The sequence below is a fragment of the Fukomys damarensis genome, unplaced genomic scaffold (genome assembly GCF_012274545.1).
Source record: "Fukomys damarensis isolate Sample0158 unplaced genomic scaffold, DMR_v1.0_HiC HiC_scaffold_26, whole genome shotgun sequence".
In the NCBI taxonomy this organism is placed as follows: domain Eukaryota; kingdom Metazoa; phylum Chordata; class Mammalia; order Rodentia; family Bathyergidae; genus Fukomys; species Fukomys damarensis.
The window spans coordinates 2,762,930-2,777,159 of NW_022900938.1; the positions used below are offsets into that span (position 1 = coordinate 2,762,930).

General features: G+C 41.9%; 1 protein-coding gene across 3 annotated transcripts in view; it reads right to left on the minus strand.

Annotated features, from left to right (window-relative positions):
* The window catches only part of Plcl1 (phospholipase C like 1 (inactive)), a 271,071-nt gene that overhangs the window by 232,314 nt on the left and 24,527 nt on the right, over positions 1 to 14,230 (minus strand). Inside the window, exon 1 of one of the 3 annotated variants that reach the window (XM_010631978.3) lies at positions 3,667 to 3,714. The exons of the other annotated variants lie outside the window; for them this stretch is intronic. The gene's annotated coding sequence lies outside the window, so the exon portion shown is untranslated. Of the gene's footprint in view, positions 1 to 3,666; positions 3,715 to 14,230 lie in introns of those variants that run through there. 3 annotated transcript variants of the gene reach the window in all.

A 14,230-nucleotide genomic window follows, 5' to 3' on the forward strand; every position in this document is an offset into this window, starting at 1 on the left:
TCCCACCCCCGCCTCCACCCCTATGGTAATCACTGTTTCATTCTTTATCTCTGAGTCTGAGGTCTTTTTCCCACGCCTGTAAGTGAGATCAGGTAGATCTGGGCCTGGCTTAGGTCACTGGCACAACATCTCCCAGGTCCACCCAGAGGGTGACAAAAGGCTGAATAAGAACCTAGTCCATTGTTAAATAAGTGCATGGTAGCTACTCTTGACTCAATATAACAACATGAGACAACATACAATGTTAATTTGCTTCATTTCAGCAACCACTTTACATAGCATCATGTTGCAAACCTCAAATATACACAATAAAAGTTATTCTAAAAAAACTACACTTCTGGTCATCCCAATATTCAGGAAGAAACTCAAATACCAGCTCCTTTCCCACTATCAAGAGTTTTCCCTGAACTTTTAATCAGCCATTCCCTAGTCTACACAGAGCCACTTAAAACATAACTTGTCTTCATAATTATGATTTGTGTATAAATCATTTATAAATCTAACTGTCCAGTCCTGATTGTTTCCTCTTCTTAACTAATCTTTTAATTCCTGTTCCAAGGGCCATGCAGAGAGCCAGGCGTGGTGCTGCACTCCTATAATTCCAGCATTCACGAGGCTGAAGCAAGAAGATCACAGAGAGTTGGAGGCCAGCCTATGCTACATAGTGAGACCCTGCCTCAAAAAGACAAAATAGTAATACTAAATCACAAAAAAGTGCCACATAGACTCATAATCCTTCAAATGCTACACGAAAAAGCCACCCTTGATGGAGAGGCAGAAAACATCATCGCCTATATATTATGGGGGAGTGGTACTCAGAATTTAAGGATGAACAGTAATGACAGATGTTTATCTAAAGGAAATGAGGGGTATTGGTTAATTTTTTTAGAAATGAAGTGTACAATATTTTTTGTTGTGCATAGTCCTTCTTTCTCCCTTTCCCTTCTTCTCCCTCCACCTCTAGGTCCCCTTCCCATCTGCAAAGGATCTACCTCCCTGTTTCCTACCATCTGACTTTTATTTTGCTCTTTTTTTCTTTTTTACAAGAACATCAAAGCAAGTATTTTTTATAGGTCCTGTGCTATAGCACAAGAGTCCAGTACACAAGTGGGAGCCCTCCCAGACCAAAACCCAAGCAGGGCCTGGAAAGTGCTACTTATTACAGGCCTCTTTCAATAAGGGTGAGGGCCGAAAGGATCTTCTGGAAGGCTTGCTGTGAATGCTGGGTATGCAAATAAGGGGCCCAGATCCCTCCCTGCCCGATCTCAGACACTTCCAGGTACCCTCTCTGTTGTCTAAATTCTCGTAGAAGAGAAACTATGCACTATTTAACCAGCATCTGGTTCATTTTGTTTAACATTATGGTCTCAAGGTGCATTCATTTTCCTATAAATCACTCACATTTATCTTTCTTTATTGTAGAGTATTACTGCACTGTGCATAAATACCACGTTTTCTTTATCCATTCATCTGTTGATGGACACACAGTTCATTTCCAAGCTTTAGCTATTACACGTTGTGCTACTATAAACATGGGTATGCATGGATCACTGGAGATCTGGGTTGTAAACAACTGAGAAGTTCTGCTTCGGCATCCTGTTGCCTAGAATACTAATTGAAATTTCCAAGAAAAGGCCGACCACATCCTCATTCCCTCCCTTCCACACCAGCGAATCTGTCTTTTCTCGCCAGGCTCCCTTACTTGCTCTTCCATGCAAAAGGCTTCCACCCCTTCGTGTCCAAAACCACTTCCTTTGTTCATTTATCTCATTTCTCATAGTTTCAAAGTCTGGCTTAAAGCTGCTATCTCCCTTCCCTTCCTTAGCTCTCTGGCCTTTTCTCCTACCCTTCCCCAACCAACACACTTAGCAAACTTGTGTAAAGCATTTACGTTATCTTGCAAACTTTGGTTTATCGTTCTCCTGAATAAAGTATACACTGGTCCTCAAAGGTGGGCCTCTGGAGCTCTTGTGCCACTTTCTTTCCTACATCATGATTTTGTAAATCTTACTGATGTTCTAAAAATATTCACTGATTCATATCTGAAAACCAGTGCTAAGGTTGACAGCTTATTACCTACCACAGCCTAAACACACAGCACCAACGTAGATAGCATCAAAATGCCATAGCATCTGCCTTGAGATGAATGTAACAGAATATGCTTGCTACGGCTTGGGGATAAATTAAGTGGTCCCTAAAGGTTCATATGTGAAGTCTCAGTCCCCAGGGCAGCAGTACTGAGAAGATGTGAACCCTGAAGAGATGGCCCTAACAGGGGTCCCTGGGTCTCTAAGGGTGCTTCCTCACAAGGGATCTTGGAGCTCACCAACAATATCAGACTTGAACTTCCAGAACCATGAGCCAAGATAAGCTTCTCTTCGCTTCGAGAGCAGTCTGTGTCGGGCATTCCGTGACAGTGACAGGACACTGACAAGCCGGCGCTGTCTGATCCTGACACCTTGTACTAACAGGAAATCTGTGTCACTGGTTCTGCTCTTCTGAATGAACCACAGTTCACAATGTCTAAAGGACATCCTAGGGGACCTGGAGTGGGCTGCTGAACCCCAGAGCTCTCGATTATTTTAACAAATACCATATAAGAAGCCATGTGAACAGCACAGAAGGCTTACTCACAACAAACTGGGAGTCCAGACAATATTTATCTGAAAAGCCTTTCCAAAGGACTTCTGTTCTGAAATCATTGTATTTAGTAACTTTAGTTTTATCCTAAGGTCTTAGAGCTTATATTAAAAATCCTTTGCATAATTTCCATGGAGTCGATTAAATTAATGGAAATGATGACCTGGTTGAACAACACACACACAAAAAAAACATAATCTTAGACATTTTTATACTTAAGTCTTTCCAGCTCCAGACACAGTGTTAGTGGATTGTTTAAAATGCACAATATGGGATATTTACTCAAAGAAATATTCATGGGTCCAGCTCATAAATATTGTGCTGAGGGACAGAGGACAGATAAAAGAATGCAACTGACGTGATGCCATGACACCAAAGTCAGAACCAGGTCCAGACTGGCTCGCTCACAGCACCAGAAGTCAGGAAGGAGGAAAGGCCGGGTGGGAGGGACGTCCCTGCGCTGTCATCTTGGCCTTCACCTCGCCCAGCGCACCCACCCTGTACCACGCAGCCGCACACAGGGAGCTCCGTCTCTGTCGGGATTCTCTCTGTGGCCTTCTGTGTGCTTCCATCACAACCAGCCCTCTGGCTCGGCGCGGTCCACTTCCGCCCTCCAAATCTGATCCCTACCATTAGCCTCCTAGGCTCCTAATTCTCAAAAGCCTAGTCTGAGCTCATCCCTCAAAGGACAGCACCATATGAAAGTTGGTATCAGAAGATTTCTTTTCCATCCTTAGGGGATAAACTATTAATCTAATGGAATGGAGAAGAAAACATTAACTTTCTCTTTAATTGACCTAACAAATATTTAGTGAACATCTGCTCGTACTATCGATATGATACCATGCACAGCAATATTGGCGAACTGAGAACAGCCTGTATGTAAACCTTTAGGAATACTTTACATCCTAAGAAAAGCAGCACACACACCCACACCACACCATCTCTGGGCAGGGTGGTACGGTAGTCTTCAGAAAGGAGACCTGTGGAACAACAACAACAAGTTCACTTTATTTAGCAACTGACCTGAGCTTTGAGGAAGGCGGAAAACCCACTTGAGCAGAAGGCACAGCTGGAAGAGAAGCGTGTGGCAAAAGCCTGACCACGCCCGGCTGGCAGACAGTCCCTTCCCAGTCCCCGGGGCCCCACGGCCCAGAGGCTGCGGGAGCTGAGCTCATCCCGACGCTCCACTCAGAGGCCGTGCCCAACAGACCTCCCAGGACACGACCAATGCATCAGAACCGTCACATACGGTGGGATCTGTCCCCACCCCTCAGGTAACACACACGGATAGATAGGCTAATGTGGGAAAAGGAAGAAGTACAGCCTGGCTGGAGGAGAGAAGCCTGCAGGGAGAAATGGGATATGAACACAGAGGTTTACATTAAAGCGAAATCACAGAGCGCCCTGAATGCTAGGATGAACACATTTGGCTGCACTCCTGTTTCCATTCCATTCCTGTTTAGCACACAAAGCTCAGTGTTGACTATCACCTGTGTGTGCACACACGTGTACATGTATGTGTGTGGGAAATGGAAAGACTCCGTTTACACCTTTCCCCATCAAGAGCGAGAACTAGAGTAGAGAAAGAGCCTGGCAGAGCCGGCGAGGCAGAGACGGGATGAGGACAAGGATCTCAGGTGCAGGCGACAGCTTCCTTGTGGTCTGGGATGGGAATGGGGAGGACAGAAGACCTAATGGACTGGAAGAAGACAGAGGCCCTGAGAAAGCGGGGCCATCAACAGTGAGGGAGGGTGGACAGATGCGAGGGACCCACAGCTTGTAATTCAGCTGGAACTTCAGTTTCCACAGACTACGAACTTCCTGGAGAGACAGTGTGCAGAGGTGCTGAGCTGGAACGTGGACAGTTTTCGTAATGTCAAGAAGACCGGACACATGTAGGCCATTAATGTGAAGGCTGATCCAATGGTAACTGTGAGGGCTGAGACAGACACCGGATGAGGAGGAGTTAAAAATGACCACTGGAGATGCATTAAGGAGACAGGTAGGCTATAGTTACAGGGAAAAGACTGAAGAAAAATAAAAGAAAAAGGTGAAGATGTTGGGGAGATTTAGCTACGTTGTTAACCAACAAAAGTCACCGGGCACAGTGACACATGCCTACAATCCCAGCATTTGGGAGGCTGAGGCAGGAAGATCACCATGAGTTCCAGGCCAGCCTGCATTACACACTGAGACCCCGTCTCAAAATAAAAAAGAAATTTTTTTAAATGGCACACGTCTGTAATCCCAACACTTGGGAGGCAGAGGCAGGAGGACTGCTGCAAGTTCGAGGCCAACCTGAGCTACATAATGAGTTCAGGGCCAGCCTGAACTACAAAGTGAGACCCTGTCTCAAAAAAAAAAAAACAAGTGAACAAGAGTTTCCTAGGGTAGTCTCAGCTCCCATGCAGCCACACAGTGCCTCCTAGGTTTAATAAGGTTCACTCTCCCCACACTGTTCTCACAACACGTGGCTTAGCATTCTAGGCAGTTGCTGCCTGGGGGAAGAGGACGCTGTCCCATGGGCCCCCACAGGGCTGAGCCAGTGCACTCAGCAACACACCATCTTCCCAGCCGATCGCAAAGCTCATGATTCTCGAAAGCAACACCATGTCTGCTCTCGTTTTTCCTTCAAATCAACAAGAATTTAGAGGAAAAGTTATCCTTAAAGTTTCTTACAAACTAAATATGTCCTTACCATTTGATCCAGCAGCTAAGCTCCTTGGTATTTACCCAAATGAGTTAAAAACTGTGTCCACACATGGTTTATACTGGTTTTCTTCATGCAGAAGTATCCAAGATGTCTTTCAGCATATAGTGGACAAACAACCTGTAGTACATCTACCTAACGGGATATTATTCTATGATAAAAAGAGATGAATGAACTATTATGCCACAAAAAGACATGGAGGAATATTAAATGCAAATTTCCAAGTGAAAGAAGGCAGTTTGAAAACTACATGTCATTCTGGAAAAAGGCAAAACTGTAGACATTAAAAAAAAAAGCAGTGACAAGAGGTTTGGAGGAAGGAAAGAAAAAGATAGGCAAAGCACAAGGGACTTTCAGGGAAGTGCAACTATTTCAGCATGATGCTAGATACGTGTCTTTATACGTTTGTCCAAACCCACAGAATGGACAACAGTAAGAGTGAACCTCAGCTGGGCATGACAGTGAGCACCCATAATCCCAGCTCAGGAAGCAAGGCAAGAGGATCACTGGGAGTTCAAGGCCAGCCTGAACTACACAGCGAGACCCTGTCTCCAAACAACTATAACAACAAAAACAGAGTGAACTTCAGTGTAGACTATGGACTTCAAATAACGTATGGATATAGGTTCATCAATTATTACAAACACGCCACATCAATGTAAGACACTAATTATAAGGGAAACTGGGAAAGGGGCCAGTGAGGATACAGTGAATGTGCACTTCCTCCTCACATTTTCAGTAAGCCTAAAGCTGTTCTAAAAAAAAAAAATCTATTCCTTTATACAATGTTATTCCTGAGATTCTGACATTTAACTACTTTATAAAGTTTATTTCTTATTTTAATCAAACTTTGAAATCTATTTCTGTGGCAATAAAGGGCAGCTTATTCCATTATTTCCCCAAAAAAGTTTATCACATCTGTTTATTCACGTGGTAAAGAAGCATAACATCTCTCCCAGCTTATAAAATTGAGCAAATGGTTCTAGAAGGAAGGCAGCACATTCTGGACCCTTGGTTCCACCTATGATGATCACTGGACCACACACCTTAAAAGCCACACAGCCAGGACATGGCCTCTGTCCTGTCCTTCCTTCCTGGGCACATACCTTAGGGGAGTTTAGTCATCCTCCTTGTCACTACCAAGGGTAGTGCTTAGAGTAGGATCTGCCCTTTCCTCAAGACTTGGGTGAAATAAAACAGATGAGCCCAAACCTTTCACACCTGTCTTCCCAAAGCACCTAAAGCCAGGCAGCCTGACAGGGTGGGCTTCTGAGGTGAGTGAACAGGTGCATGAAAACACTCAGATCCAGACGAGCTTCTCAAGTCACCTGTGGCTTGTGTAGACAGATCTTGAAAACTGACAGCACCGAAATTACTGCCTCGCCAAAGGGAGTGCTATTTGTACTTAGATCAAGACAGCTTTACAAAGCCTCTGATGATGAAGTCCCTGACTGGCAGATGTGGGGAAAGTAGTCTGGGTGCAAGAGAGCTGTCAGAGACGGGGAAGCAAGTGTCCTCCACGCTTTTTCAGGCCCTGCTTCAGAAATGCTGCCGAGTTTCAAGGTGAAATAAGGAAATTTCCCTTCCCCTCCAGCCAACTATTTCACTTATCCTTCTTAAGACACATTCTTTCCTTGCAAACCCAGAGCCTTGTTTTCAGAGATGACCTTGTACTCTCTGCCTTAATACTCTGTACACAGGGAGCAGCCTTCCACTGCCAGGCTTAAACAGTTCGTGTAGAGAAGAAAAACAAATTCAGCCTGAATTTCTGTTTACATTTATTTTCCTAAAATTCATCTCTAATGGGTATTTCTAGTTGTGGTCTCCCAAGGTTAAAACCACAACAGAAATATAAAGACGGCTTTGGAACATACTCATGTTGTCTTTAAGAAAATAATGTATGGGTAATTTTCCTGAATAGTCTATCTGGCTCTAAGGACTCCCTGGAGAAATAAAAATAAATAAAACCTGTTTCTTTGAACTATGTTTTATTCCATCAAACACTGTTTTCTTGCACTGAAGATTAAAATGGCTTCTTAGAATTATTATTTAAGAGTATAAATTTGACATGAACTGGGGGTCTGGACTATTTCTAAAGAGTGTTTTCAAAGTTTTTATAAAACCACTCTGTACACAGTTGACAGGGAGATAGCAAATAGTAAGTCTTGTGAAATGCTTTTCTTTTTAAGGTTTTAAGTAGAATTGAGAAAACTGCTTTTCCATCCTTGATGTAAGAAGAAATAATGTGGTATTAAGTTCTTCTGTATAACTGTTAACAACAACAGTAGGGACTCAAAAACTAAATAGAGAGGGTACAACCTGAAGTGCCTTTCTCCTCACATGCTCTTCTAATGAAATGTGCACAGTGAGGGGTTTGTCTGTACAGTTTCACTCGTTGCTATGTTTTCAAAATAAAATAGGTTCCTGAGAGAATGGTCAAATTGGCCTCTTGCAGTGAATCAGGAAGAAAATCACACGACTCGGTCAGCCTGGAACCACTGGGCCTACCATGTGTCAGCATGGTGGCCATCCCTGACTCGTACCCTCGACAACCCAGGTAGGACTAGGCAGCTCCTCCCTTGGCTGCCCCGCCCTGGAGAGCAGGACTGGCACTGTGGCATCCCAGTTGCGCTCACCCCTCAAATCCAGCACTGGTCTGACACCCATGTTTGTGCTTCCTTGGAGCAGTGTTCCCAAGCTTGTATCCTAATGTGCAGAAGGACCCAGCATACATGGACGGCCTTTAAGACTTTTTCAATCCAGGACTTTTTTGCTAAAAGAAACTGAAAGTAGGTTGCCTGCTCTTTGTGATCCAATGCTTTTCAAGTCAGAAAGTCATGTTTCTTGAAAATCCCAGCTTTCTCCTCCTCTAACACTGAAACTAAGGAAATAACCACTCTACATTTTTCAGCTACCATAAAGTAAAATGTAAATATTAACAATGAAAATTACTAGATGTCTGATGATTGCTTAGTTGATTGGCGGGTTTATGTAACTTTTTTGGAGGAAACAAAAGCAGACTGTCGTGGACCCTCCTATTTAAGTGAGGAAAGTAAGGGGCAGAAGGTCGCACCAGCCTCTTGAGATAGGACTGGCTTGCATCACCTGGATCAGCGGAACCCAAAAGAATTCACGGCTCGGTGTGGGCTTCTTCAGAACCCCGCTGTCTCTGTCATACCCAGGGTGGATGCTAGGTACTGTCATCTTTAACTCAACCTGTCAATTTCCACTATGGAGGAAAGAAACCTTATGCATCACATACAAATACAAAATTAGGAAACAGCTAAACTCAATTTATGAATGATCTCTGTTCTTAAAAATAAACAAGTGTTACAGCCGTGTTTGAAAAATGTACTTGGAAAAAGGAGCACTTTGGAACAGAAATACGGCCACGGTTTTCCTTCCCTGGTGATGTAAGTGACTTGATATTCTGACTAGGTGTGTATCTTCCTCCACTTTCAGTAGACCAAATGAGTCCTGATAATTAAGGACTGCCATGGCTTTTGCAATAAAGTCTGACCACTTTTCCAGAAACCTAATTTTGCCTAGCACAGTTACTCTCTGTGTATTTGACCAGCCACCCACTCAGTTCATCCAGTGGCTCATCGTGCAGACACTGAGCTGCTTTCCACCAGGCCCTCCCAGTCTTGGCTCTCTGTGCCCCGGTCAATTTCCACCCTTAGTACAGCCAAGCTGGGTCCTTGGCATCCGTCCATCTGAAGGAAGTGGTGAAGATGCGTGGCCTGAAGTTGACCGAGCTTGACAAGTTGATGTTATGGCTTAGATCTGAATGCCCCTCCAAAGTCTCATGTAGCTAGAAGCAAGGTTTTGGGGTTACTGGATCATGGGGGTGCTGCGCTTTTCAGTGGGTTAGTCCACTGATAAGCTCACAGCTGAATGTACTGTTTGGAGTTGGGGTCTGGGTGGAGGTGGTCACAGGGGTGTGACCAGGAAGGGTGTGTTCTAGTCCCTGGCTCCTCCATTCTCGCTCTCTGCTTCCCCTCCACCATGCCCTTCCTACCTCGGAGACATGGACTGGGCCACAGAAGGACTCTTTGAAACCATGAGTCAAAATAAACCTCTACTTTAAGTTGCAGGATTGGGAATTTTGCCCCAGAGACTTAAAGGTGACTAATACACAGTCCCAGTATAGTCCTATTGCCCTTCTAGCTTTAGGAAACCTAGTGATTTTTTTTGTGGGGGTGGGGGGTACCAGGGATCGAGCTCAGGTCTTTGTGCTTATGAGGCAGGTGGCAGAAACACTGTGATAAATCCCTGGCCCCTAGAACCCAGTGATTTTGAGAACATAGCTGAATGGGTACAGAATACAGAAAGACGTGGCGGCTGAGAACCATCACTATACTTGGCCACTTTCTCAAACACTTAAAATACAGTTATTATTTAAGGAGTGAGAGTTGTATGTGGTGCCATCTCTCTGCTTTTCCTCATCACTGTCTGTGCACAGTACCTTTTATGTTCAATAGCACTCCTGTCTTCTGCCCCAAGACTCCAGGCCTCATTTAAATGTGTCTGTCCCATCCTTAGGTCAGACACAGCACAGCCACAGCCGAACTCAGCGCTAGGCTCTGGAAACTCCTGCCTGGGCGCATGAAGGGCCACAACCTTATATCTCAAGCACAGGTGAGCTCTGCACCAAAGGGCCGGAATTCCTGCAGGAAAGAGACCATGGTATGGCCGCTTTCAAACCCCTCACAGAAACTAATTCCTAACACCTGACTATAAGAAAGTGCTCAATAAATCCTGTCAAAATAGTTAAATATGAAAGTCAACCTAAGAATGTGACTAATTTTCTCAACTTGTTTATTTGGTGGCTTAACATACCTCTTGATTCCTAGAATGCAGAAAACCTCAACCACAGCCAAGAAAAATTAGGCAAACTTAAGTCAAATTTCTTCTTTATATTCTAGGATGGAAGTAACACTGAGTCTGATGAAAAAACACGAACATATGTAAACATAAAATAGGCTAGTTTTTATGGGAAAATTAGAAAACGTTTTTTAAAAAAAACACTGGCCAAAAATTAAATTCACAAGTTAAATCACTAGTTTTCTTTTGGCAATAGCAAGACAAAAAATCATTTCTGTTTAAACCTGAATTTATGAAATGCAATTTCTACATTCCAAGGTAAAAAAATTTTCATTTGTAACATACTGTAGACCAACCTGGGAAATAGATTTGAATTCACAATGACCTGCTGCTAAACTCTAGCATGTTCACTGGCTCCTACAGAAAAAATTTGTCTAACAGAAAAAATGGGCTTATATTCAGAGAATATTTTATATTTTAAAAAACATCATTTACTCAATGCCTCTTGTCAGCCACATGCTTCACACGTCACCCTACCAGTAGCACAGTAAATTTTTCTAGTTCCTTGGCAAAGGTGAAAAACTGAGGCTCAAAAAACTTGAACAGTTTGGCCCAGATTGCAAACTGGAAGTGGCAGAAAGGGTGTGACTCCGGTTTCATCTCCCCACTCTATCATACTGCCCATTTAATAGTGGGAACTGGTTTTAGCACCACTAAAAATGACCTTCACAAACCCTTAGAGACAGAAGTGGAAAACTGTTTGCCAGAGATGAGGTAGGCTGGCAGATAAGGTGAGTTATGCAAAGGTTCCATCTGGAATGATTAAAATAAGTGGAGCAATTTAATGAGTACAGAGGTTCAGCGTGAACCGATAACATACACTGAGATGTACTATGGGACTGGCTGAATGACAGCGTGGTGCTTAATGCACACTTAAAATGGTTAGGGTGATCCAGATGTGATGGTGCACACCTATTATCCCACACCCTGAGAGACTCAGGCAGGAAGGTCACAACTTCAAGTCCAGTCCGGGCAACTTAGAGACAAGAACCTGTCTCAAAATAAAAAGGACTGTGAAAAGGCCCTGTATTCCATCCCCAGTACTGTAAAAAAAAGAAAAAAGTTAAAGTGATTAATTCTATGTTATTTATATTTTATCACAATTTTCAAATGGCCTTCAGTGTACCCACTTAGTTGTTTTCCTACAAATTTCATCATTTTAATATAAAATTCAGAAGACTTTAAGGTCAGTTACATAATTACCATTGCGAGAAATTTTAAGAATATTTGAAGCTACAGATCAAAACAATAATAAATATTTTAAATGAAAAATGTATCACTGTACCTGATACTTTTTCATGCATTTCACTGAGATCTCATTAGATTCTTTTAATGGGTTTTTTCTTCCAAAATTAAAAAAAAAATGTAGATTACAGAACTGAAATAATCCATTTATCTCTAAAGTGAACTATCAGTATGTTAAATAAACTCTTGCCATCTTTCTATATCACTCCTATCAGTTTAATTTTCTTAAAGTGTTTCTTCTGTACTTTTTTTTTTTTTTTTTTTTTTTTTTTTTTTTTTTTTTTTTTTTTTTTTTTTTTTTTTTTTTTCCAGTAGTGGAGATTGAATTTGAGGCCCTGGCACTGAGCTACATTCCCGGACCTCTTTTTTATTTTTTATTTTGTGGTGGAGTCTTTCCATGTCACTACGTTACTCAGCCTGGACTGGAACTTCTTATCCTCCTGCCTCAGCCTCCTAGAGGGCTGGGGATTACAGGCAGGCATCACCATGCCCAGCTACTTCTGTACTCTTGAATATTCTAGACTGGTGTTATTGGCTGTTCCTATGAGGAAAGCTTCTATTTGATCAGAAAAGATGGAAAGATGCCTTTAAAAATCAAGGTCACTTCAACCATTCTCAAGAGTGCATTTTTAACCAGGGAGGAAGAGATGTTTTCATCTTTATATTTGAAAGATCCCATTTTTAAGGGTTTTCTATGACTTCAATTTTACATAGCTATGTTTTATAAATGAATGAATGCAGGTCATGAATTACTGTACGAGAGCATACGTAACAACGTCCTGATTGTTAATGGGGGTGAAGTCATAAAGGGAACCACTGAAAGTCCCAGGGAAGAAACAGCTCCCACATCATGCGAAGAGTGGTGGAGGACTGATGGCTACAGAGACAGGACAGGGCTGGCGGGACACAAGTGCGTGTCTACAGAGCACAGCTCCTTCCCACACTCATGACACTGACCAAGAAATTCAGTCTTAACAAGAAAATTAAAAGAAAATCACTATTAATCATGCCACAAACAAAAACAATTAAATGAATGAACACCACTTAAAATAGGACAAAAAATCTACACATTCTTCAAAAATTTCCAAGTCAAAATACCTACTTTTATAGGAAGAAAAAAGTATCTGTATTAACTAAGCTAGGTCCTTAAAATAAAAAAAGTCTTTTGATGACTTTTAATGATGCAAAACTTTAAAACAGTACGGGGTACAAGAGTGAGCTATCAGGGTTACTTTGACTTTGACTGAACACAAGCACCAGTGTAGGAGAGGTGGCAAGGATAGCATGCATTTGAGGATGAGTCCCTGGGTCCAGGTCCCAGCTCCAGATGTGACAAAAAATCTACATGTTCCTCAAAAATTTCCAAGTCAAAATACCTAACTTTAGGAAGAAACAGCTGGGAGATCAAGACAGTCTTTATATGATTCTGGAAGAACTTTAGGGGAATATTCTGCTCCATTAGAAAAACTGGTTCCTTTACTGTTACTTATATTCTACCTAATCACTTACAGCTACAGTTGCCAGATCTAACAAATAAAAATACAGGATACACAGTTACGTTTGAACTTTAGACAAACAATGAGTAACACTGCCTAGGACATATTTACACTAAAAGACTAGAGACTGTCAAAAACACAAATGTGTGCGTCCTGTATTCTGTCTGGCCTCCCCACCTCCAGCACTCTGCTAACACTGGACTTTCTGGTTCTGATTCTTCTGTGTGGTAAGCACACACAAACACTCGCAGTGTTAGGTCATGCTTTGTGCTGCATGACACGGAATTACACAGTCAGCAGGCAGCTCGTGGAAAGGACTGTTACGGGTTTACTAGGATTCCCAACTTTTGAAAGAAAGCGGTAACCATTTATGGAATTGTTTTAGAACAGTTAAAGACACTCTGTTTTCATTTGTTCTTGATGTGCTTCTTAAGGGGACATAAAAGCTTTAGAATGTTCTTTTATCCAAATGGCAGTGATCAGAATAATCAACCACAAAGTTACGTACACAATTATAAAACTGATCAGAGCCATCCACTTTCTCCCATACAAGTGCACTTCCCATGGCTGCATGGATACTTTTATAAAGTAACTTTCGATTTTATACATTTTTTAAAGATTTGATCAAACCTTCAAAATTAGCATTACTGAATTTTTTTAAATCCATGCTTTTGATTTTTAATTAGAATTATCCAAGAATATTTTTTTAAATTCTGTTAATAATTATACTTAAATATACTGAATTATCAAAAAATTAAAACTTTGAATTCAATTTAAAAGCACAAAGAAAATAAATAAAATTATCTGTGCTTTTCTACTGTCAGTAAAATTTAAGGTTTGAACTCAAAGTGATCGTGACCATCAAAACATCTCAGCAGTGTAGAGGTCCTCTGAGTGGTGCTGTACCACTCCAAAGCATCTGATAGCAGTTGTAAGAGGGATGAAACAATCTCTTGCAAACAGTTAGATAAATAAAGCACAGTTAGTGGGAGCATGAGTGAAATACTGACTCTTTTCACAATATCTATTTACTCCAAACTAATGAAAATAGATCTGTAAACCCAAATTATAATGGTATAAAATTAGATTCTATCTCCTTCTTTATAAAAAGAAACATTTGCTAATTTGCAAGAGTAAGGAACATAGATTTTTGGTCATGTAAAGATAAAGATCAGGGCTGGGGATTTAGCTCAGTGGCACTGTGCCTGCCTCGAAAGTACAAGGTCCTGAGTTAGATCCCTGGTACCAA